Source organism: Humulus lupulus, chromosome 7 (assembly GCF_963169125.1).
Source record: "Humulus lupulus chromosome 7, drHumLupu1.1, whole genome shotgun sequence".
Lineage (NCBI taxonomy): Eukaryota > Viridiplantae > Streptophyta > Magnoliopsida > Rosales > Cannabaceae > Humulus > Humulus lupulus.
Window position 1 is genome coordinate 165,367,982 of NC_084799.1, and position 24,491 is coordinate 165,392,472.

At 36.1% G+C, this 24,491-nt stretch overlaps 1 long non-coding RNA gene and 1 pseudogene across 1 annotated transcript; one reads left to right on the forward strand and one right to left on the reverse strand.

Moving 5' to 3' along the window:
- Positions 1-460: 460 nt before the first annotated feature.
- LOC133788778 (regulator of telomere elongation helicase 1 homolog) lies at positions 461-10,947 on the reverse strand (annotated as a pseudogene).
- Positions 10,948-19,926: 8,979 nt separating this feature from the next.
- LOC133789987 (uncharacterized) lies at positions 19,927-23,202 on the forward strand. Its single transcript, XR_009873830.1, has 3 exons — positions 19,927-20,235; positions 20,318-20,396; positions 23,000-23,202. It is a non-coding gene; the product is annotated as an uncharacterized LOC133789987 (long non-coding RNA).
- The last annotated feature ends 1,289 nt before the right edge of the window (positions 23,203-24,491 follow it).

Consider the following 24,491-nt stretch of genomic DNA (forward strand, 5'->3'; position numbering starts at 1 on the left):
CCCATTTCACACTTTCTTACCATTAATTCTCTTAACCTCCAATTATGCCCTCCCAGCACACTAATCAAGGCCCTTAAGTCTTATTAGTAATTTTGGGTCGTTACAAAAACATTCTCACAAAAGTCAACAAAATAGTCTTAAACAGTTGCATATTCAAAAGTAAAGGTAGGAATTCATGATCTTTGAAATGTCAGCAAACCAAAGCCTTCCAAATCAGATTTTCTTTTGCACTTCACTTATTGAATCTGGTAAATTAAACATAAAAGAAAAACTAATGAGGTCATGAAATATCATATCATTCATCTAAAATAGTCAATAATATCATGACGCATAACCAAATTTACAATATTTGAGTTTGAATAATAAACAAGTTATTATATTTGTAACACCCTGGGTAACCAAGATCGTTACACTTTGTATTTAGAATAGTGCAAGACTCACTAATCAAGTCATTTAAACAAATTGTGAATCGAAAGTCATCAATTGATTAGGAATGAAATATTTTGGTCATAAATAAGTTATTTTTGATAAAAATGGAAGTTTAATACATAGACTCTCAAAACAGGGTTTGAATGACTTATTTACAAAAATTCCAGATGTTATAAACAACTCAAGCCACTCTAATGGCAAAATACTCATTTTAGGTTTTCGTCCCTGTACAATCCCTCGACCGTGGTGGCCGAGCAGCTAGCAATGTACACCTCGCCCCCAGAGCTCTCCAACTCATGGTTGAATCTACATACCCTTGCTCTTACCTGCACCACGTAGCACTCGTGAGCCGAAGCCCAGGAAGGAAACATAATATATATAGCATGATTAATTTCAATAACCAGGTATTTCACAACTCATAACCAAGTAATCAGCAATTCACAACATTCACCTACTCAGTGAATACAATCGACAAACTAACAATTTGTCATCCAGATAATTAACATATCATATTTATTAGATTACAACAACTGTCATGATCATAATCAACAATTCATTTCAATCATTACACAATATTTAGGGTCGGCACCCTTAGGTCGCTCCTTCTGTTTAACCCACTATCTCTGGCTCACTTAGGCCGCCCCCAGTGTAATACCCACTGACTCTGGCCAGCTTAACCGAGCTCAGTGATTAATAAGTTGTCCTCGGCTACAAGTGTCCAAGCCGCGCCATGTGCGCAAATATTATTTACGGCACCCTTAGGTCGTTTATTATATGTCCCATGGCATAATACCATCTATGACATCATATACAGATATAGGAAGCCCTTAGTCCCATCACAATCACATAATAATGCATACAAATATAGGGAACACTTAGTCCCAACCTAACCACATATTCGGGTGTAGTTTTCTTACCTCTTGTTCGAGCGAGAAACACTTTACGAATGACCCTTGAGAGCGATCGATCTTTTAATCCCTTAGCAGTCACCTAGTCATAACCAAATATGGAATCCAATTAATGAAAATACCAATAAATGAGTCTTAACCTAAACCTCACTCCCGGGACCTCGAATTGTACCCAAACGGTGAGTAGATTCGATCCCAAGCCTTAAGGATTGAAACCCCGAGCCAAAAACCCTAAAAAACACCCAAAATATGCATCTGAGAAAGTAGGGTAGCGCTACAGCGCTACCCCCCTAGCGCCCCAACGCTACAACCAGGGACATTTTTCCCTGGCTACCCTCTGGGCGCTATAGCGCTAGGACCAGGCAGACATGGCCCTGGTTCTTCTTCCTTCGAGTTTTCCATTTTCAACTTGTTTCAAAAGCTTCCAAACACCATTTAAACTCCCAAAATGAACCCAAATACCACCTATACTAGTCCTAGGCATCATAACCTACCCAAACTTTGCCAAAAACCCCCATTGAATTCTCTACTTTCAAACCCAAAATCCCAACTAAACTCAGTAACAAAACAGAGCAGAAAATCAGAGTTCTAGTGGTTGGAATCTTACCTCAAGCTCGGTATGAACTCCTCTTCAATGATGAAACGATACCCTAGATCTTCAACACTTGATTCCCCAGCTTAATTCTTCAAAAGAAGCTTCAAAATTGAAGAAAAATGAAGAAAATGGTGAACAGTGGAGGCAAAAGATAATGCTCTGTTTTCTCCTACAGCCTTCTACTATTTTCCAGCCTAAATATTGATATATATCCTTAGAGGTAAAATGACCTAAATGCCCTCAAGCTTAATTAAAATCTTTAACAGCCACCAAGGGCAAAATCGTCCTTTCGTACCTATCTCGTTAATCATAATCAACACCCTCAATTCTCGTTATTCTCAATATTCTCAAATACCAATAATTCATATCCCATTACCCCTTAACTCCCGAGTACGTTCTAATCACCAAATTACCCCGAGACTCACTCCAAGCCCCAAACTTAACCCCGTTATGACCAAACTACTAACTAATACTCAACGATCGTCTCATGTCCAAAAGCTCGAACAAATCCACATTATAATGTAGCCTCAACAATAACTACCAATATACAAATAATTATACAATTATGTCCTCAACGACCAAATTACCAAAATGCACCCATAACAAAATATATACCCATATGCATGCATTCACCATCATATAATAATATGATCCGCATAAACATGCATATAATCATATAATAGCTCAAATAATCAATTATGGCCCTCCAGGCCTCCTAATCAAGGTCCTAAACCTTATTAGGAAATTTGGGGTCGTTACAATATTACACACATTACTACAACTATGTGAACCATAATGTTTAAGGAACATATAACTTGGAGTTCCCACATAGATATATCAAAATATTTACACAAAAATTTTAACTTGCATACATAATTATCAATGGGTTATTCTCTATATGCATGAACTTTCAATTCAATTCATTCAATCAATCGCACAAAAAGTAGTGAATTCTATCTATACATATACATATGTAATTTATTATTATTTATAGATATTTGGTAGGTATGAGATGACATGGAGTATGAGATACTAACTCATATGCCTTATCGATTACAAGCGAAGATCCAAGACTTGTCAAAACTGATTAAGCTATTGAAATTCTAAAAGAATAAAAAATGACAAATAATGACAATACATAGATACTTGAAGGTAGAAAGTTCAAGAACCTTAGAAGACAAATACATATAATGATCCAAACATGGAATGAGTCACAAATAAAGAAACATAGGCATATATAAAAGATTGATATCATCACAATATATATATATAATTTTACCTCCTCCTTTTGTGTGAATGCATTATCGTGCATCTCTCTTAGGGACTTATCCTTCAAAATCTACAATGTGACAATTAAATTTCAATTGTCAGCCACAAAAGGCATAAATTTAAATTATTAGTCATTCAACATGTTACTTCATAAAGAGTCATTGTACACATAACTAAAGCCTTTTGCCAAGAATCGTGGTCAAAATATATAGTCTAACATGATCAGGTTCAAGTCTTTCTCAATCATTTCTTTCAAAAAACTTGACAGCCAGTTCTATATTTTCAACCTTCATATTTTTTTGTCTCTTGTTAGTTCAGTGGCAAAGATACAATACAGCAAAAATAGATACAATACAGCAAAAAATGTGTAATTAAAGATACAATATATTTTCAACCTTCTTATTTTTTGTCTCTTCATATTTATTTTTTATTATATTATTGTAGTGACAAAATTCTATATTGTATGGTATCTAATTATAAACAAGTATTTCCCTTTTACAAATAAAGATAAACAAGTAGTTCCAAGTATTGGGAACATCCCTCATCTCATTTTATTTGCTACTGTATATTTACATAGTAGAAATAAATGATAGAAATATGTTGCAATCACTGTGGAGCTCACTCAAGTAGTCACATTAAAAAACTAAAAGACATCATCAATATAGGCAGACTAAAATATTATATAAAATAATATAAGTATGAAATAAAATTGGAGAGTGAGAAATGAAGTAGGTCTTATAATTATAAGTATGCATATCTAGATAATAAAGAAAGCAAGTTTACCATACATCAAAAGCAAAAAGTCATAAGATATGAGCATTGGAAAAAGAGAGGACATTGTTCTATAATTAAGTGGTTCTTCTCAATAATTCATGAAATATAATCAAGAATGAGGCATCAGCGACATAGGTATAAATCAGTAAATAGATGCAATTTTTGGGAAATGATAGATTAATTCATAAGATATAGTTCCACTAGAATATTAGCATCAAAAGTAGTTAGTTCTACTACCTATATTAGAAATGGTAACTTAGGACAGCAATCAAATAATGTTAAAGCAATATTAAATAGTGCGCAAACTCGCATCTTACACATATATACATAAAAATATATGTATGTTATATGCTATATGCTATATTTTCCAAAATGGCTAATTGTAGAGCTACAAATAAAATGAAGAATGTCAAAATGAAAGAATAATGATTTTAGCTCAGACTTTTCCTCAAACAGATGGTATGTTAAAAAAAATTGAGTACACTTAAATGTATTAATCCATGCTATAATACACACCTAGAAAGCACTAGCCGTGTCCACTCAATAATTCAACAAGCAAACAAAGATATAAAGACAATATACAAATATAAATTCATAAATATAGCTCTGCCATCATTTGATTAAATAAATTCACAAGAGATTGTGAAATAAAGAATTTGATTGTAGAGTGCATAACAATAAATCAACATACCTCGTGAACTACTATAAACTACTATAGAATCACAGAAGAATACAATATTTTGATCCTAAATTATTATAAATTCACTCTTTATCAACATAACTCAAGAAAAAATAAAATTTAAGCATGTCATGCTGTTGAAAACATCTTCTCCAATATAAAATATCCTCCAACAATGCCTACATGAATGCAAGCATCAGCTTAAGTCCAGCCATTTAGAAAGGAAAGTAGATACAAGCATCGTGTTGTGTCTATCAAGAAATCAAAATGATCTATTTTTATTGCCTAAACCGATTAAAGTTCCAACTGCAGATTTTAAAGAAAAAATAAACAAGAACTCAACTTCCAATGACACACATTATATGCAAGTACCAAAAGACTTTGGAGGAAAACAGGATATCAAACCTTATGATCTGTCATTGTGGCAAATGGCATACCAGTGACGATTACAACTCTTCCGGCATGATCAGTAAAATCTAATCCTTCACTTACCTGGAAAATCAGTGACAATCAACCACTATGAACAAGCTTTCACTCAAGCAGGACATTCAAATTCAAAATCTAACAAAAAATATGCACTGGAAAACCTCATTTACATTAAGGTGTTTTATGCTTAAGCCAGTAAAGTATACAATTCCAAGAGTAAGATTCAACAATTAAAATTCCATAAGAATCGTGGAATTTGAGGAAGGGCTTGTAATCAAACAACAATATTGACAGTGCTAAACATATGAGCAAATGTAACTGCTAGATTCACAGGTTGTAGGTCGCATAAAGATATATCACTAACAATGATAATTCCAATATCTAGTAAATCAATATGCAAATAAGTTTACTTCTTTTTTTTCAGTTCATCTCAGGCAATACAAAAAACTTTGCAACAGCTGGCTAATTCTATAAACTAAAATCTTGTCATTTTAGAGCATATCTATAACCATCTTAGAAACCATTTAAACTCAATAAATAATAAAACAAAGTGCACACTTAATAGACCCTATCAGATAAACGATGCACCAGTACTAAATAATTACCAGGATGCCAAAATGCAGATAAATGTTGAGAATTAAATTACTTTGGGAAATTTAAGTGACATGACCATGCATAAGAAAACTGTTTGTAAATCCATCCATCAACACATAAACCAAAGATCTGTCACTGTAAGACAATAAAGTGTTTTCACTAGCCAAGGAGATCTCTAGACATACCTTACCACGGCACACAGCAAAAAATATTGCACCAGAAGTTGAGGAGTCCTTCAGCTTAGCCATGTAATCCTGACAAAACAAGAGTAAAGAAAAGCATCAGATAGACCATTTAAGTAGAGGAAGTGATGTCTGTGGACATATTTTAGTGCTTGGAACTAATCTAAGTAACCTCAATTGACTCAGAAAACAAAGAAGATTGTCTAGGTTCTACAATAGGTTTCTTATGCCTACAGATTCTTTCCCATAATGTTGTTGAATTGGCATAACTTTGCAACATTGGAACAATAATTTTTTAGACTAAAATAAATAGAGTTGAACCCTTCACTAATTGATTTATATTGCTTACCATTTTCTTCCAGCACCCAATGCATTGGTCCAAAAGGTAGTAAGATGGAAAGAATGCAAGCAGCCCATCAGGAACAATTCAAGCAAAATTGACTGAAACATTGAAATCAAACACAAAAAATCAAGGATGATGATTAGTAATCAAGTTCACGCGCTACTGATTTGGATTGGACAACTTCCAGTTCCTAAATCCATAAAAATAGGTATGTTGATTAACAAATGACTTTGTACAAAACTAAGCAGAGAACTTTGAGAAGAAAAAGAATTTCATTCTGTCTCTAAATCATGGAAGCATTAAATACACCTCAGACTGCTTATCTATGCATCAATACAATGAACAAAACTCAAGTTCCGATATTTATCTGGATCATCATAACATAATTGAATCAATCTCAATGGTCTTAAGAGTAGTGGAATCAAAACACAAATTCATAGCTTTACAAAAAATTTATTTAAAATAACGAAGTAAATTTTCTACAGGAAGATAGCTTCAGAAGAGCTAGTGTGTCCTATTTAGCTAAATCATTTATTGTAAAAAATCACAAAAGCTATGCTACATACCTATAGCATTACCAAGCTCTTGCTTGTATTCAAGAGTATCACAACTCCTATAAGAGGAATTGAAAGAGTAGCCCAATGGACCAACTGGTACAACTCCAGCCCATATCTACCTAGAGTTTATAACATGAGGGTTCTCCAACCTCACTGGAAAGTCTCTGAGGTAAAAACAAAAAGAAAATATTAAAAATTATATCAATCACATTCACACCAAAATCAAATAGTAAAATTTTAAACCAAATATATACTTACAATTTCAATTCTTGAGCAAATGAATCCATTGGAGATAATGTGCCATATGTTAATATAATAGAACCAACAAACAATTTAGAGAATTCCCCCATCGCAATTCCCGGGTTAAAGCACCACCAGCTAAGTGTCCTAGATGCCTTACCTGAAATAATGGAAAAAGAGATACCTAAACTTCACAACTACAAAAAGCATGACTGAAAGGAGGCCTAAATTAGTAGGATAAGTCTCCAAAGTTACCTTTTAAACCATCTGATGCACTAGCTTCAACTTCCTGCACATTAACCTAAAACAGAAAAGACTTATATTCTTAGTTAATAACTTTATCATACTTCTCTCTCACACACACACAGTCAATATTTGGAACTTACACGATAGTATTTTGCATGAGCATTGTCATGTCTGAAAATTATATTAAGCATGTTGCTAATGCTTTCCAATCGACAGGCACTGCTTTTGCCTTGTTGCTGATTATTTTCTTCCAAAAGTTCAGTTGCTTCATCAATTATCTCAACAAGTTTGGATGAAGTCTTAGGAGTGATATTTAAATCAGCTAGTAATTCATACATGTAAGGTCCAGGTTTAGTGAAGCCTAATTCCTTGGATCCAATAGGCACTTCCGCAAACCGCTTCTCAAGCTTTAAAAGAAGTGTTGCAAGATATACATTTATAAACAATTATAAGCATGTTCGTGAAGTCTGCTAAAATGCCTGAAGAATTTCTAAAAGAAAATAGGAAAGAAATGCAAATGCAGGGTAAAATGAATAGTACAGAATAATACGGACCCATGTGCAAAGTACTGCTGGCATGCTAGCACTGTTGGATATATCATTTATAAATTTATATCTATATATCAATAAGAATGTTGACTAAGCACTAAAAGGTACTGGTGGCGAATGGAATATTCTATTTACACTACTACTTGAATAATATTACCAGTAAAGTTTACTTCTAGGAATTGCAAAATTACCTGGGTTATTTGACTTATCATCAGAAACTTGCCTTCTTTTTACAAAAATATCAATACAATTTTTTGCTTCAGAAATGCAAGTCGTAAGAAGGCAAGTCAAAAGAATCTGCATCAACACATAGGCCTTCCTGCGTTATATTTAGGCAAATAAGATCAATGTACTGCATTAACATTAAAATGGATTCAAAAAGAAAAAAAATGGATAACCACAAACCAATTTCAGAGTACAGAAGAAAAACTTTCCTTTGTTAGATATATTTCTTCAACTTACCAAGTTGTGAGCTTCATCAAATATGAGTACATTGTTCTGCCAATTTATTGTTAGAGATTTCATATATCCACGATCAATGAGATAGTTATAAGGTGCAAATAATATATCAACAACCTTATGAATCTCCCGTGACATATAATAGGGGCACCTGCAGGAAATAGGTAAAAAGAAATTATGCACTTGCATATACATATAGAAACACACAAGCTCCGTACCAATAATGGCAATAGCTTCTAGGAACATCAAAAAGGAAAAAGCGGTAGGATTAGACTATACAGTGGTATAAAATAGAAACAAAGAATTATCAAAAGAGAACCTACGGCCCAAATGATTTTCCAATATTGACCAAATCCTTGATATCTATAGGTTCATCTCCAAGATGAGGATTTCTCTTCATGTGGCCTACAAAAAAAGGCATCAGAAATAGTAGTGTTTTAGGTTCTGATGCAAGCAGAAGTAAGCCAAGAATTGTTTAAAAAATATATATTTTAAGAAAGAAAGAGACAAAAGAGGAAACTGTAAGCAAAAGGACAAATATGTACATGAATATTTGAATCAATAATGATCAGCAATAAACACAAGTTCTAGGATAACTCAAATTTATATTGTTAAAAAAGTTGTTAGCCTCACATTACCTACTAGCAGCTGCAGCCACAAAATCTGCCAAATTAAATAAATACGACAAACACTACTGCAGCAACAAAACCTGCCAAATTAAACAAAAGAGGAAAATCGTAAGAAAATTACACTAGCAATACAAGAAAATATAATTTTTAAAAGCACACTTTCACGTTGATTCTGCTCAAATTAATGCATGAAGATAAATAATGTAACTGTTTAAAGGATTTCGTTCATATACAGAAAACAATAACCAAAGATATATACATCATTTTATCTTCACTTGAATATATTTTAAAGTGTGTGTGCCACTGTGCCAAGTATGTAGTTGTAATGGATTCTGTTATTAAATCTTAAATCAAATCAACAAAAATAAAATAGATGGTAAAAAAAAGAGCATATGCAAATGGATAATCAAACAAAATGGAATTAGAAAATGAATAAGATACATATAAATGGTAGATGCATGGTAAATTGATGAAAATTATATGAGAATTAATTAAGGAATTGAAATTAGCAATAATTAATGAGAAGCTGATTATGGCATGATACAACGTACCAGGATCGACAGAAATTGCTGATATGAGAGGACCATAAACTCCTCTTAGAGGAATAGCAACGGTTCCTTTCCCAGCCCAATAGAATCGAATTTCAAGGATGTTACTACTAACAGTGGCAGTAAAACTTTTTATAATTTCTTTACCAACTCCACCAGCCTCATTCTCAATATTGAAATCCTTCAACACTAGATTTTCTGTTTAGAATTAATAAACAGAAAAAGTAATATGTGTAAAAGTAAGCAATTATTAACTAAAATTTATTATAAATTAAAAATCAAGCTAGACCCTCAAATCTTGATCAAGCTTTCCGGCTAGCGCCAGCAACAAGGTCGTTTTCCCTGCTCCTGGAGGGCCTAGAAGTAGAGTCATCCTAGAAGATTACAAAAATCAAATTAAAAAAAGAAACTATAGCTTTTTCATATTATAATAGTATTATTGATTGTCATCATTTATTAATATTTTAGTATGTTTGCTATATCAATACCTGGAAGGTTTGACTCTTCCACTAACATCTTTAAGTATCTGAATTTTTGTCTTCTTCGATAGAAAAAACCCCACAGATCCAAGAATACTCTGCACTCTCAAAAATAAATAAATAAACCCAGAATCAAACAGTGTAATCTTCTTCCAGTACAAAAATCCAAAAACAGTATGAGATCACAAGTTAAGAACACCAAATGTATCCCAAAGCCAAAACCATCATGAAAGATATACACCCACAAAAGAAAAAAAAATTGTGACGAAGAAAATGTTTACTGACCTTGGGCTCAGATCGTTAGAGAGGGGGAGAGAGAGAGGAGGAGGGACTAGTGGTGGTGGTGGGTGGGTGCAAGTGCAACATAACAGAGGCGGAGAGCAGGGGCTTGGGGGTGGCTGGGAGTGGTGCGGCTGCCGTGACTGAGATGGAGAATGATGAAGGTGATGGTGGGTTGCTGACCAAAAGAAAATTGCAGTGGAGAAGAGATGTGTGTGAGATGATGAGGGTATTGAATCGGGTTCTAGCCATTAAATCTCACAGAAGAACAAACACTCACACAAATAGAGGAAAATGATTAATCCAATGATTTGAATCTATCTTCAACCCAGATATATACAAAGATCTCAAAACACAAAATAAATACACAAATATCATATTCAATATCTTTGTTTTCAATCGAGATATTAACAACAAAAAAAAAAACAGGTGAGAAAAAATCTTACCCATTCGTCACCCTTCTGTCCCCATCTATCCCCGACCTTTGCAACAGACACAGTCGACCACCACCTGCACTGATCTAGCCCTCATCACCAAAGCACCATATGCATCCCATCAACGTCAACCTTCAGTCCCTGCCTACGTCCCATAGTCGTCGAGCCTTAGTCCACACCTGAGGGACAATCGAAGCAGCTCTTGCGGCGGAGCAAGAAGAGCAATCAGAGAAAATTGGTGCGGAGGAGCTTTCGGAGCCTTTGCCTTTTACGTTTACTAAAAAAATGCTTTTACATTTGCCATTTTTTTTTGTTTCCCTCCTTTTTAACTTTACCCAGCTTTTTTTTTCCCTCCATTTTAACTTTACCGCTTTCTAACTTTTTAGTTACCTATTATAATACTTTTCCAATTAGCTTATAATTATGCATTATAGAAATAGGTATTTGGTGTAGTGAATCTCTTGATTTGGTCGATGGAAAGCGAGAGCAAGCCCAACTCCGAGAAACTGCTTACCAGCAAAAGGTCATCCAGTATTTCAATTCTAAAGTACTCGAAAGGAAATTCAATGTCGGAGATCTAGTACTTCAAAGGGTTTTCCTCAACACCCGCGACCAGGCTGTTGGAGTACTCAGAACTAATTGGGAAGGACCGTACCAACTTGAAGAAGTCCTTCAACCAGGCACCTATAAACTTGCTCGCTTAAATGGAGATCTCATTCTTCACTATTGGCGTGGAGAATACCTATGCAAGTACTATTAATAAACAATTCTTCTTAAAGAATTAGCTTGTATTAATTTTACTTTTTACAAGTTATGAAAAAGGGTTGGTCATTTTATGTGACCAATCGCTTATAAGTGTAAGATCATTTCGGTGATCACTTGTATAGACACAATTTGTCCATTTATTACGAGAAATAAAAGGGACTGTGCGCAACCAGTCATTCTTGTCAACTATTGTATTTATTACAAGTACTTGCTCATTACGTGTGTTGTTTTTCTATATTATTGTTTTAAATTCCTTCTACGAGCAGAAATGTTCGAGCAAGTCCCAGTCAAGGCAAGTGACCGAGGACCTAAAGCTCCTCAATCACTTGGAGGGCATATAAGGTATCTAGTAAGCAAATCAGATCGAAAGGTATGTAAACACATGAGCAAAATAAGTGAAAGCATGCTACGGTACTTAGAGTATTTTTCAAAATTTTGTATTTTGTTAAATCAAACCAAAGTACTACGCTAAGTTCGGTCATTCGGACAGATGTTATAATAAAGTGTAAATATATTATAATATCAAAAACGATTCCTTTACACCGTGAGATGCTGCTCGGATGTAATTGTATGTTAAAAGGGAAAAAGCTGCCCTTGCAGCAATAAAAGTTAAACATTGTCTTTACATCACGACCCACAGGTCGTGTATCTAAAAGATAAAGAAAGAAAAATAAAAAGACTATGAGGTAGGAGGGTCTTGGGGAGTGTTCTGAGGAGTGTTCTGGTCGACGGTGATTCCGGCTTCATTTTCCGTGCCATCAATCCCCGTTGCTAAGGAGATTTCTGGGGAGGCAGGAATCTTGGCTCTTTCTTCTTCCTCCAGGCGAGCAGTGCACCAAGCTAATTGAGTTCGCCTCAGGTGCTCGGAAAGGTAGTTGAAGTTGGCCCCACGGTTGTGCTTCCAGAACTCGTAGAAGCAAAGGTGGGTGGCTTCCCTATATTTCACCAAGTTGCTGGCGTTAGTCTCCTCAAGCTCCTTGACATGCCCCTCCAGCTCCTCAGTCTCCTTTCTGCTTGCGATCAGATCGACTTCAAGCTATTTGGCCTCCTGGTAGTTAAGTTTAGCAAACTCCCTAAACTTTTCTTTGTCTTCATTATATTTGGCCAGGGTAGTTCGGAACTCCCACAGCTCTTCGGTCAACTGGGAGTTTTGCTCGATCATGTCGGTGTTCTTTTTTAGCAGTTCTGTGTTTGCCTCGAGCAGCTCAGCATTTTTCCCCTCGAGCACCTTCATCGCCTCATTGTGCTTGGTGTCGGAGTCTTTGGTTTGGGTGACCAAAGTCCCCGTACGGCGCCAGTCAGCGATTATAGTCAACAATCCCTATGATCAGATAACGAGATCAGATGATAAAAGAAAATGACAAAGTAAAGTCACTCAGCAATAGAAAGCAGCTTACACTGGCTATCTCATTCAGCCCTCAGTTTATGATCTGGTCGACCTCCATGGAGCTTGTGCCGACAATGGCCTCTTGGCTTCGTTTGTGCTTCGAGAGTTTGTATATTCTCTCTCTGGCTGAGCCAACCACAGTACTGGTCAGGGCATCTTCCAGTTGGCCTTGGGGTGTCTGGTCGATTGGCGTTGGAGGGGTAGAGTGTTGGTCGGCTGGTGCAGGAGGGGACTTCTGGTTGAGTGGTGCCGAAGGGGGCATTGTTTCTTTCGAAGGAGCAACAGTTGTTGGGAGATCCTCAGTTTGGGCCTTCTTGGTCGAGGGAGCCTTGCTGCTTTCTCCGCGGTGTCGCTTGCTCTCCTTCTTCCTGCTCGAGGGAGCAGCAGATGCAGTGTAATGATTGAACATGTCTCCAGACGACATATCTGCATGTCAGGAAACATTGCGAGTAGTGAGACAATATGTATAGATGGAGCTAAAAAGGAAAACAAGGAAATTATAAGTAAAGTACCTGTGCTATAATTACTGGTCGCTACACTATTTACTTTACTAGTGTTACACTCATTCTCTGCCTGGAAGAATTCTGAATTTAAATTTGGAGTGTATGTAAAGTTGCCTTCCCCGTCAAATAAATGACAGGGAATGGGCAAACTGTCTAATAGTGAGAAGATAATATTGTTCTCATCTGAAAACTCTTTGGTGGGTGCTGGGGGTTTGGAAACCTTCTTTTTTCCTTTTCCCGAAGGGGCAAGGGGAGCATCTGTTCATGGGGTGCTGGAGGGTTCCCTGATAGTCACCCCAGTTGCCCTCCTCCTTGGAGGTTGCGACACGTCCGAATGCTGCTCGGGAATTTCCTCGCTAGTGGCACTCCCAGCCGTTGACTCCCTCACGTCCTGGTGAGATGCCAGAAGCCCGACCAGCCTTAGGTTGGCTTCATTGACCAGCTGCTTGACGCTTTTTTCTACGTCAGTCATGCTAGCTAATAGAGCAGCTCAAATCACCATGTTCGGAGTAGGAGCTGGTCACAGCCATGGACCTGAAGAGTGCTAATGTTCTAAGGATGACGCAGATAAAACAAAACGAAATAAACGACCAGAGAACAAAGAAATTACCTCCTTGGGTGAAGGCTAGGTTGTTGGCAACCAAGTCGGTAGTTAAGAAGTACTCTTGGTGGTACTTCCCCACATTAGATTTGAAGGTGGTCTCACTCAGGAACGTGCGGGTCGATTCCTGGTGGTAAAAAAGAAAAAACCTCGTGTTGTCCTGGTTGGGGTTAGATTTGAGGTCGAACAGGTAGTTGACCTCGTGTGGCGTAGGAATAGGCCACTTTTTATGGGTATAAAGGATACAGAGTGTGGAAAGCATTCTATACCCGTTTGGTATTATTTGGAAAGGAGCGACCCCAAAATAATTGGCCACTCCTTGGAAGAAAGGATGGAGAGGCAGGATTGCCCCAGCCTCAATGTGATACCTCGACCAGGCGCTGAAGGCGCCTCCGGGCAGGTTTGCCCGCTGGTCGGTGGTGGGTAAGAATAAAGTCACCCCAGAAAGTCCATACTTTCTAAGGTAGTTGCTTACCATCCTAGCTGTGATTTGGCTAGGAGGAGCAACATACCATTCGACGGATGGTCGGAGGATGCTGCCGGGATGGGTCTATCTTTGGATTTCGAGTTGCAAGTTTTTGCCTCGACCACTGCTCAAGGGAATTCCAGCTTGAGGAGCGGGCCGGTTTGGAGAGGGTCTGGTCGTTCTCTTTTTCTGGGCCGTGGATTTGACTCTACCCATAATTGATGGACTGGTTTGAGGTCTATTGGTTGAAGTACGAGAAAATGGAATCTCCGGGATGAGTAGCGATGACTTTTCTTCATCCAAGAGCAACTGAGCGAGCAGGTCATCGTGAATTGGCCTCTCACCTCCCCATGGATCTTTCATGAAAATCTGCAAACAGAGAAGGGGAGATGAGAATCTACGGCCCAAAAGACCAGGAGGTGTTAAGTGTTGGAATAATGTTGCTCGTGTATAATAGTTAAGCTTTTATACGACCAGCAACATTCTGACAAAAACAATAAGTCTTATGCGAACTGTTTGAAAAACGGATCAAAAAATAGAAGTAAAAAGTTTTTTTTTAGAAGAAACTTTTTCAACTCCGAAGGAGCGGGAAAAACCCAGTTTTTCTACATGCTTAAAAATCAAATTTTTACTTCGATTTTGCGCCCTAAATCGATTATCCTGACTACCAAACTGATTCCTAACACCAGCAAGGTGTTATTTTCCCACCATCTTAAGCACAGATCAACATACCAATTTACCCCAAAATGATTTTTCAAGAACTTAGAAACTCATAAATCTAAAATAAAGGGAAATCCGCACAGCGTAACAGAAAAGAATCGGTCAGAAAACTTACTTGTATAAAAGTTTGGAGCATTGATTCAAGCGATTGGGCAGGCACACCTTGGATTGGGGATCTTTTCTGGGTCTGTTTTGCTTTGTTCTTCAGAAGTTCTTGAGGAAAAGAGAAGTGTAAAAAGGAGGAGTTATTTATATTGATCGTGGCGTTGTAAAAGAGGTAATGATGGGATTAACTTTTCAAGGCATGGGGAAGCACGATAGCTGTCAGACAACTTTTTGGGAAACTAAAAAGACATAATTGGTTTCCTTTTTTGAGAAGGATGGACGGCTCTGACAGATTTGGTGGGGTACGCGAAGGGTTAGTTTCCTAAGTTTACTTTATGTTGGTCGCAGTAAAATAAACTTGGGGGGCAAATGTTTACCCAAAAATGGCTCCTGATGACGTGGCAAGAATTTATTACACGCGGTTTCCACGTGGCAGTGTCAAAGTAGAGAGGTGTTGTTCGACTATTGACCAGTTCCTTGTTGCTTCATCACATCTCACGATTAGATGCGACCAGCCTGGTAGCATGCTTTGGTTTTTTTCCTTTAGTGATATGTAATATTGTAATAACTACATTTATTATTTTCTCTTTATTACCTCGATACGCTAATATTAAGGATAATTAAGGCCCATTGGCCCATGTAACCCCCTTGAGCCTATAAATATGAAAGAGAAGGCTCAAGGAGGGAACTTTTGAACCTTTTCTCTGAATACTCATAGACAGAGCATATTGCGATTATCCACCGAAACATTGTAATTCTCCTAAGGCTTGTGAAACTCAAGAACCCTAGTTATTTGATCACGGCATTAGGATTCAACATCAATAATATCTCTAAGTGGACGTAGGTTTTTATCACCCAGTTGGGGCCGAACCACTATAAATCACTTGTGTCATTTCTTCACCATTTGATTCCATTCTTGATTGCCTTCTTATTTCTTTGCCGTTATTCTAACTCTGTGTCGTTGGACAGATTGAGGGTCAACACACAAGCTTACAGAGACTTCTATGTTAATCAGTGGTACTGGAGAGAAGTTTCCCCTAGGGTCTTCAACCTCACTCAAACTTGGCAACCCCTAGTATCTCTAGGCACTCTCACTGAATGGCCAATATTCACGGCTATTATCCAGGAATAACTTATCAGAGCACTTGCTCGGGTTCTAACCGTTCAATGATTAAGTAAGAATGAGGGCCCTTACGTCCCATTCTTGTGGTGCCCCCTAGGTTTAAACCAGCAATCCCCACCTATTGGCCACTCATCGCGGTAGTGAACTGGACATAATAAAATCAAACAAGCAATGTGACGGGGATCTGCCGTCTAGCATATCTGAATCAGCACCTACTAGACTAACGTCTCTATGAAAACTTTCTACGGAAGTGTATACATGTGCATTTGTCTCTAAACTAGCATACATTACACTAGTTGTTTCATGTTGTAGTCACACAATAGAAGTTGACTTACTTGGAGTCCTTAGCTTTTAGCAGGATTTCCCCCTCCAACGTATAGTCCTGTTATACTTAGCCAATGCTGTAATTATTCGTACAGTATACTCTAATTAATTATGGCACTTCATAATTCATTATTGTTATTTTGGGAAGTTTGGTCATTTTCAAGATCATTTGTAAGGATTACATATCCTTATTTGGTTTGAAACCCATTCAAAAAATTCGTACCCAAAAATTTGAGACTAAACCCTAAGTCTCGAGGAGACATATCCTATGGTCTCAATACCTAGGCTTAGGTATCTCAATTGTATTTCCCATAATACGCTAAAAATATTATTCTTTAAAAGCTTCGCTATTAACCCATGCTTTTAACAAGTCAGTTAAATATATAAAGATTGTTTCCAATATTATATCTAGAAAATACTAATTAAATTACTCACTTATTTTTCAAGAAAAATAATCTCTTAGTTTTCCTTTTATTTTTCTTAAGGTTTTAATCTCTAAAAATTGTTTTAAGAAAATAGCCTAATGTTGACTTAATTACAAAAAACTACTAAATTTCTTATCTTGACTACTAAATTCTTCGAAGTCAATTAATCAAGTGTACTTCCTAGAAAAATAATTTACTTAATTATTTTCTCAAAATATAGAGTTTTAAACCCTCATTTAATTTATTAACTTATTAATAAATTAAATCTTTTATTTTTAGAAAGAATAAAAATTCTTTAATAATAATAATAATTCTCACTAATCTTAAAGTGGTATTAAAGGTCAAAAATTTTATAAGACTTACCAAGTTTTTATCTTGCTATATGCACAAATGTACTTTTATCTTCAGTTCCAAAATCCCATTTTTGCACTGAGTGTGAAAACCTCATTTTTCACATTTTTAACTACATACTTTGTTAGGTCATAACTTGAAATTTACTTATCCAATTATTACAAAAATTTTCCAATTCCATCTTTGGTATGCCATTTAGGTCTATGTAAAATATTACGTTAATATGAGCATCTTTTATTGGTGAAAACAATTTTCAAACATTGAGGTAAAAATGACATTATTTTCAAGTCCTTATTTTTTTCCAAAATTTGGTACTTAATAACTCTAAAACTATTCAGTACTTTGTTACCAAATATTACATAGGCATACTAGGGTATGCCAAGAATATATTCACCAAACCTTAGAAAAAAACTAGTTTCATTAGCCTTATACAGTAGTTGTCCAAACTTGGACCCGAAATTAAAAATAAGAAAAAAAACATTTTTTATCTAAACATTGAAATAGCATAACTCACCCATTTCTAAACGTTTTTTAGTGTTTCAAAAGTTCAAACTCATGTAATCCTTCTCAAAAACATCACAGTAAATTTATTTTTACAAAATCAGTATTGTAACACCCCAATTTGCTAATAAGGTTTAGGACCTGGATTAGTGTGCCTGTAGGGCAATACGTGAACTAACATGATAATATATGAATTTAAATGAGTATGTGATTAGAATGCATGTTTATGTGGTATAAATATGCATGTGGACCCCGTTTGCATGATAAGGGTGATTGATCCAGATATTCGGCGAGAGATTCTGGATGAGTCTCATACCACTCCCTACTCTTTACACCCAGGTACTACGAAGATGTACCAAGATTTGAGAGTTTTGTATTGGTGGACAAGCATGAAGAGGGATGTGGTAGACTATGTGGCAAGGTGCCTAACTTGTCAGCAAATTAAGGCGGAACATCAGAGGCCAGCAGGGTTATTGCAGCCTCTAGGGATTCCTGAGTGGAATTGGGAAGATATCACCATGGACTTTGTGGTTGGATTGCCGAAGACCGTGGGTCAGCATGATTCGATGTGGGTGATTGTAGACAGGTATACTTCGTCCACCCACTTTTTACCTGTGAGAACAACTTATACTGTGGAGCAGTATGCTGAGCTTTATGTGAAGGAAATTATTCGACTTCATGGGGCTCCGAGGTTGATAGTCTCCGACAGGGACCCCACCTTCACCTCCAAGTTTTGGGAGAGCCTGCAGAAGGCAATGGGCACACAGCTACGGTTCAGTACTGCTTATCATCCTCAGACTGATGGGCAGTCTGAGAGGACGATTCAGATATTGGAGGATATGTTACGAGCATGTGTGTTGGACTTTGGGGGATCTTGGAGTAAGTATCTCCCATTGATTGAGTTTTCATACAATAATAGCTATCAGGCGACTATCGGAGTGGCTCCGTATGAGATGCTGTATGGGAGAAAGTGCAGGTCACCGATACACTAGGATGAGATAGGTGAGGGAAGATATCTGGGTCCAGAGATGGTACAAAGGACTAATGAGGCAATTGAGAAGATTAGAGCTCGTATGCTCACCTCCCAGAGTCGTCAGAAGAGTTACTCAGATCTGAGACGCAGGAGTGTAGAGTTTCAGGTTAGTGGTCATGTATTCCTCAGGGTTCACCCCTGAGAGGGGTGAAACGATTCGGTGTTCAGGGCATGCTGAGTCCCAGGTTTGTTGGCCCCTTTGAGGTTTTGGAGCGAGTTGGAGAGGTGGCTTACAGGTTAGCAATGCCTCCAGCTCTATCAGGGGTTCATGACGTGTTTCATGTATCCATGCTCCGGAAATATGTATCAAATACTACTCATGTCCTGAGTTATGAGAACTTGGAGTTAGATCAGGATTTATCATACGAGGAAAAGCCTGTTCAGATCCTTGATAGGAAGGACAAAGTCTTGCGGAGTAAGACTATTTGTAACGTCCTGCATTTTCGGGTACCTTTAAACGACTCGGGTCGGGATTTTTCCCCCGGGTTAAGAATATTATTTTAAATAATATTATATTTTGTTTGTAAGTATTCCATGAGTTATTACTAGCCAAAATATGAATTTTGTGATTTTAAAAGTCAAGATAAGACTTTCGGTCCTGGACCGACACAAAAACCCTGATCGGGTAAAAATCTCGGAAAATAAAATGAAAAATCATGGAAATTATATTTTGGGCATAAAATACATTCATAAAAGTTAAAGTTTGGTCAAAAATAATAAACCTAAAAGAAAATGGAAATTTTAGGGCATTTTGTGTTAAATGCCTAATTTTACCGAAATGGGGAATTTTATTCCATGAATGGACCTTAGGTTAAATTTTACTATGTGATTAATTAAATTAAATGTGAGAGACATTTAATTTAATTAATTAATGTTAAGTTTGGTGATTAAAACTTAATAAGAGTGAAAAAAAAAGGTGTCAAAAGCCAATTTGGACTTTTCTTTTTATGAAACCTTTATTAACCTTTAATAATAATAAAAAAAATTTAAAAATAATGAAATGATCATATATGGCAAAGGGTGGCCAGCCATGTGGTGTTTTAGAGTGGTGTGAACCCAATTCTATAAAGTTTAACTCCCATTTTAATTAAGAAGTCAAGTGGGCAAGTGGGTAGAAAAGCACTCAAGTGTTTTGTGATATTTTGAAGAGTTGTGTGAGCCATTCTAACCCCCAAATCCGACCACTCTCCCTCTCTCATTCACTCTCATCTGATTTTTTAAGACCATTCAAAGTGTTCTCTCAATATTCAACCTCAAGAACACCAAGGAAAACTTGGAGGCTAAGTCTTGGTCTAGGAAGTATTTTCCCTAAGGTAAACCTTCACTAATCTAGGCTTTTGTAAAGTTTTAAGCTTAGAGTTTCAAATAGCTAATTAACTATGTTGTTGGGGGAAGTTGGTTAGGGTTTTTGAAAGGTTTTGGAGGAGCCAAAGCTAATAGGAAGGTCCAAACCTTAAGCAAGAACACCAAAGAGGTAAAAAGTTTACTTTTGATGATTTTGGTTGTAGGGTTTTTAGTTTTAAGCATTATTTTGTATATCTAATGCTTAAAGTTTCTTGTTGGTGATGTAATAAGGTTATGGTAGTTGTTTAATAATTTTTATGATGCATGTGTATTGATTTTTGAAAATGGGAACCAAAACCCCCAAGGGTTTTGTAGGATACCCTAAAACAAAACATGTTTTGAGCTGTGACTTCCAATGGGTCAAGCAGCCACTGTATATTGGTTTTGTAAAATTTAATTGTACTGTGATGTTGTTGAGATTGAGTACATAAAATTGAGCTTTTGAAACACAAAAAAATGTTTAGAAATGAGTAAGTTATGCTATTTCAAAGTTGAGGTAAAAAACTGTTTTTTCGTATTCTTATTTTCGGAACCAAGTTTGGACAGCCACTGTATAGGGCAAATGAACCCAGTTTTTTCTAAAATTTTGTGGACATATTACTGGCATAACATATTATTCCACTGTAAAATTTGGTAAGAAAATATTGAACGGTTTGAAAGTTATTAACTGTCAAAGTTTGGAAAAAATAAGGACTTGAAAATAAGGTCATTTTTACCTCATTGTTGGAAAATGATTTCACCAATCAAAAATGCTCATTTTGACCTAAGATTTTACAAAGGCCTAAATGGCATAACAAAAATGGAATTGGGAAATTTTGGTAACAATTGGGTAAGTAAATTTCAAGTTATGAACTAACGAAGTATGTAGTTAAAAATGTGAAAAATAGGTTTTTCACACTTAGTGTAAAAATGAGATTTTGGAACATAAGGTAAAAAGTAAAATTTTGCTTATTTCAAGATATAAAATGGTAAGTCTTGAAATCATATTTTCACTAAAATTTACCCTTTGAGTTTAAATGAATTATTTTTATTAAAGAGTTTTTATTCTTTCTAAAAATAAGAGATTTAATTTATTAATAGTTAATAAATTAAAAGAGGGTTTAAAACCCTATATTTTGAGAAAATAATTAAATAAATTATTTTCCTAGTAAGTAAAATTGATTAATTGCTTTTGGAAAATTAATTAGTCAAGATGAGAAATTTATAACGGTTTTCCTAATTAAGACAAATTAGGCAATTTTCTTAAAACGGTTTTTAGATATTAAAACCTTAAGAAAAATAAAAGGAAAATTTAAAGAGTTTATTTTCTTTAAAAATAATTAAGGAATTTATTTGTATTTTCTGGATATAATACCGGCTAAAATCTTACATATTTTAACCGACTAGTCGAAAGTGCGGGTTAATAGCGATACCTTGAAAGAATAAGATTTTTAGCGGATTGTGGGAAATACCATTGTGATACCCGAGCCTAGGTATCGAGACCTTAGGATAGGTCTCCCCGAGACTTAGGGTTTAGTCTCGAATATTTTGTATAACTTTCCTTAATAGGTTTAAAACCAAATAAGGATTGTAAATCCTTACAAATGACTTTTATTAAAATGACCAAACTGCCCAAAATAATAATAATGAATTATGAGTGCCATAATTAATCCGAGTATACTGTATGGATAACTACAGTATTGGCTAAGCGTAACTGGACTGAACGTTGGAGGGTGAAAACTTGCTGAGCGCTAAGGACTCCAAGTAAGTCAACTTATATTGTATGGCTGCAACATGAAATGATTATTGTCTTATATGTTAGTATAGGGATACATGCATATACATAGGCTGTCATAGAAAGTTGCTTAGAGACGTTAGTCTAGTGAGTGCTGATTTAGAAAATATGAACGGTAGAAGTCCGTCATATCCTAGACGGTTGATCCCCGTCACACTGCTTGATTTTATTTATGTCCGGTTCATTACCGAGACGAGTGGCCATGAGATGAGGATAAGTTGGTTAAACCTAGGGGCGCCAAGATAAATGGGACCTAGGGGCCCTCATGCTTACTTAATCATTGGACGGTTAGAATCCGAGCAAGTGCTCTGATAAGTTATTCCCGGATAGCAGCCGTGAATATTGGCCATTCCGTGAGAGTGCCTAGAGATACTAGGGGTTGCCAAGATAGAGTGAGGTTGAACACCCTAGGGGCAGCTGCTCACCAGCACCACTGATTAACATAGAAGTCTCCATAAAATCGTGTAAATTGGATTACACTCTTGAATATGTAGCGATGCCCTAGGTAACACGATAGTTACCCTTGATGAGAATATTTATTGGCTAGATCTTAGTGTGGGGACTCAGTTCTCTTTTACAGATTAGCAATTATGTTGGAGGGCGCGTTACGCATGAATTGTTGGAAATTGTCGAGCGTTGGTCTCGAATTATTTGGTGATATAATATATCTGCTTGCTCTGGGATTTTCTGAGTGCAGGGATATAATTGTTGGTAAGATATAGTTGTGATATAATATATCTGCTTGTTCTGAGATTTTCTGAGTGCAGGATTTTTATCTAGTTACGAATTAATTTATCATTGGTTATCAGGCATGACCATAAGTTTGCCAGGACGCTTTAGCGTTCTTGAAATTGATTGTTTAGGGTCCGGATGGGTCCGGAACCCTAATTCTCTACATGCTTTGTTTGAAAGTTGATCTTACTAAGCGTTTTCGCTTACCTAGTTGTTTCATGTTGTAGGTCAGTGCAAGGGCAAGGCAGAGCAGTGAGCGCTGGAGTCTTCCTTGCAAATGTACATGTGGACCGACCTTTTGGGAAGCCTTTTTATTTTTGGAAATGTTGTGTAATTTTCCTAAACTAGGCTCACTCTAATCTTTATAAAACATGTTTGTAATTAAATGTTAAGTATGGCCATACGACTTTTTAAAAAGTTTTTTTTTCTATGGGTTTTTGAGACATTTTGTTAAATGAAAACATTTATATTTCCGCATTATCGAGTCTTGAAAATCCGGGTCGTTACACTATTGCCTTGGTTAAAGTGTTATGGAGGAACATCAAGGTTGAAGAGGTGATGTGGGAGCTTGAGTCTGATATGCGGGAGCGGCATCCCGAGTTGTTCAGGTAATTTCGAGGACGAAATTCTTGTAAGGAGGGGATAATTGTAACACCCCAATTTGCTAATAAGGTTTAGGACCTGGATTAGTGTACCTGGAGGGCAATACGTGAACTAACATGATAATTAAATGAGTATGTGATTAGAATGCATGTTTAGGTGGTATAAATATGCATGTGGACCCCATTTGCATGATAGGGGTAAATTGGTAATTTTAGCCCGTTGAGGGCAAAATTGTAATAATTGAATTATGTGATTAATACCACGTGTGAGTGGTGATATTACTGTGATGCACATATGTAGTGCACCAAAAAAAAATTTTTAGATTATTTAAATTTTTGTGATTTATTTGATTTAAATGTTAAGTGTGATGAATTGTTTTATTTAAGTGTTGTTATTTTATTTGGTTGATTATTTGTTTTATTTGATTGTGTGTTATTTTATTTAATTGTTAGAAATGTTTTGGTTAATTAATTTAATAAGTGAATAATTGTGTAACATGTTATTTTACTATTAGTGTTACATTTTAATTAAGTGTGACAATTGAGGTAATTATGTGAGCTATGGTGGAATGCACTAAGGTGCATGGTAGATAGTAATGCACCCTAGTGATTTAGTGTGTGCTAGTGCATGGTAGCATGGTGCACATGTGTAGATTTTCTACACATTTTATGTTTCCTTATTTTAGATTTTATTTGGGTTAATTTATTTATAAAAAAAAAAAAGAAAAGAAAAGGGAAATAGGGAGTTGGGCGTGTGACCTAGTGGGAAAGGAATAATTTCCTTAAGATGGTAAAAATCAAAAATTGAAGACCATAATCATTTTGGGGATAGGCATGATCATATTTTTATTCCTTTATATCTTTTTAAAATAAAGAGAAATTAAGAAAAATAAAAGGGAAATGGAAACTTACCTTATTGTGTTAGGGGAGACTTTATGGGAGGATTTTTGATAAAAGGGTTATGAAAGGAGAGAAGAGCCATTGCTCTTGTGTGTGGCTGCCGTGACCTAGAGAGAGAGAGAGAGAGAGTGGCGTGTAGAGAGAGAGAGAGAGAGAGGAAGAAAGAAAGAAAGGAAGAAGGAAGGAGAAGGTGAAGAGGAACCCCCTAGAGTATGTC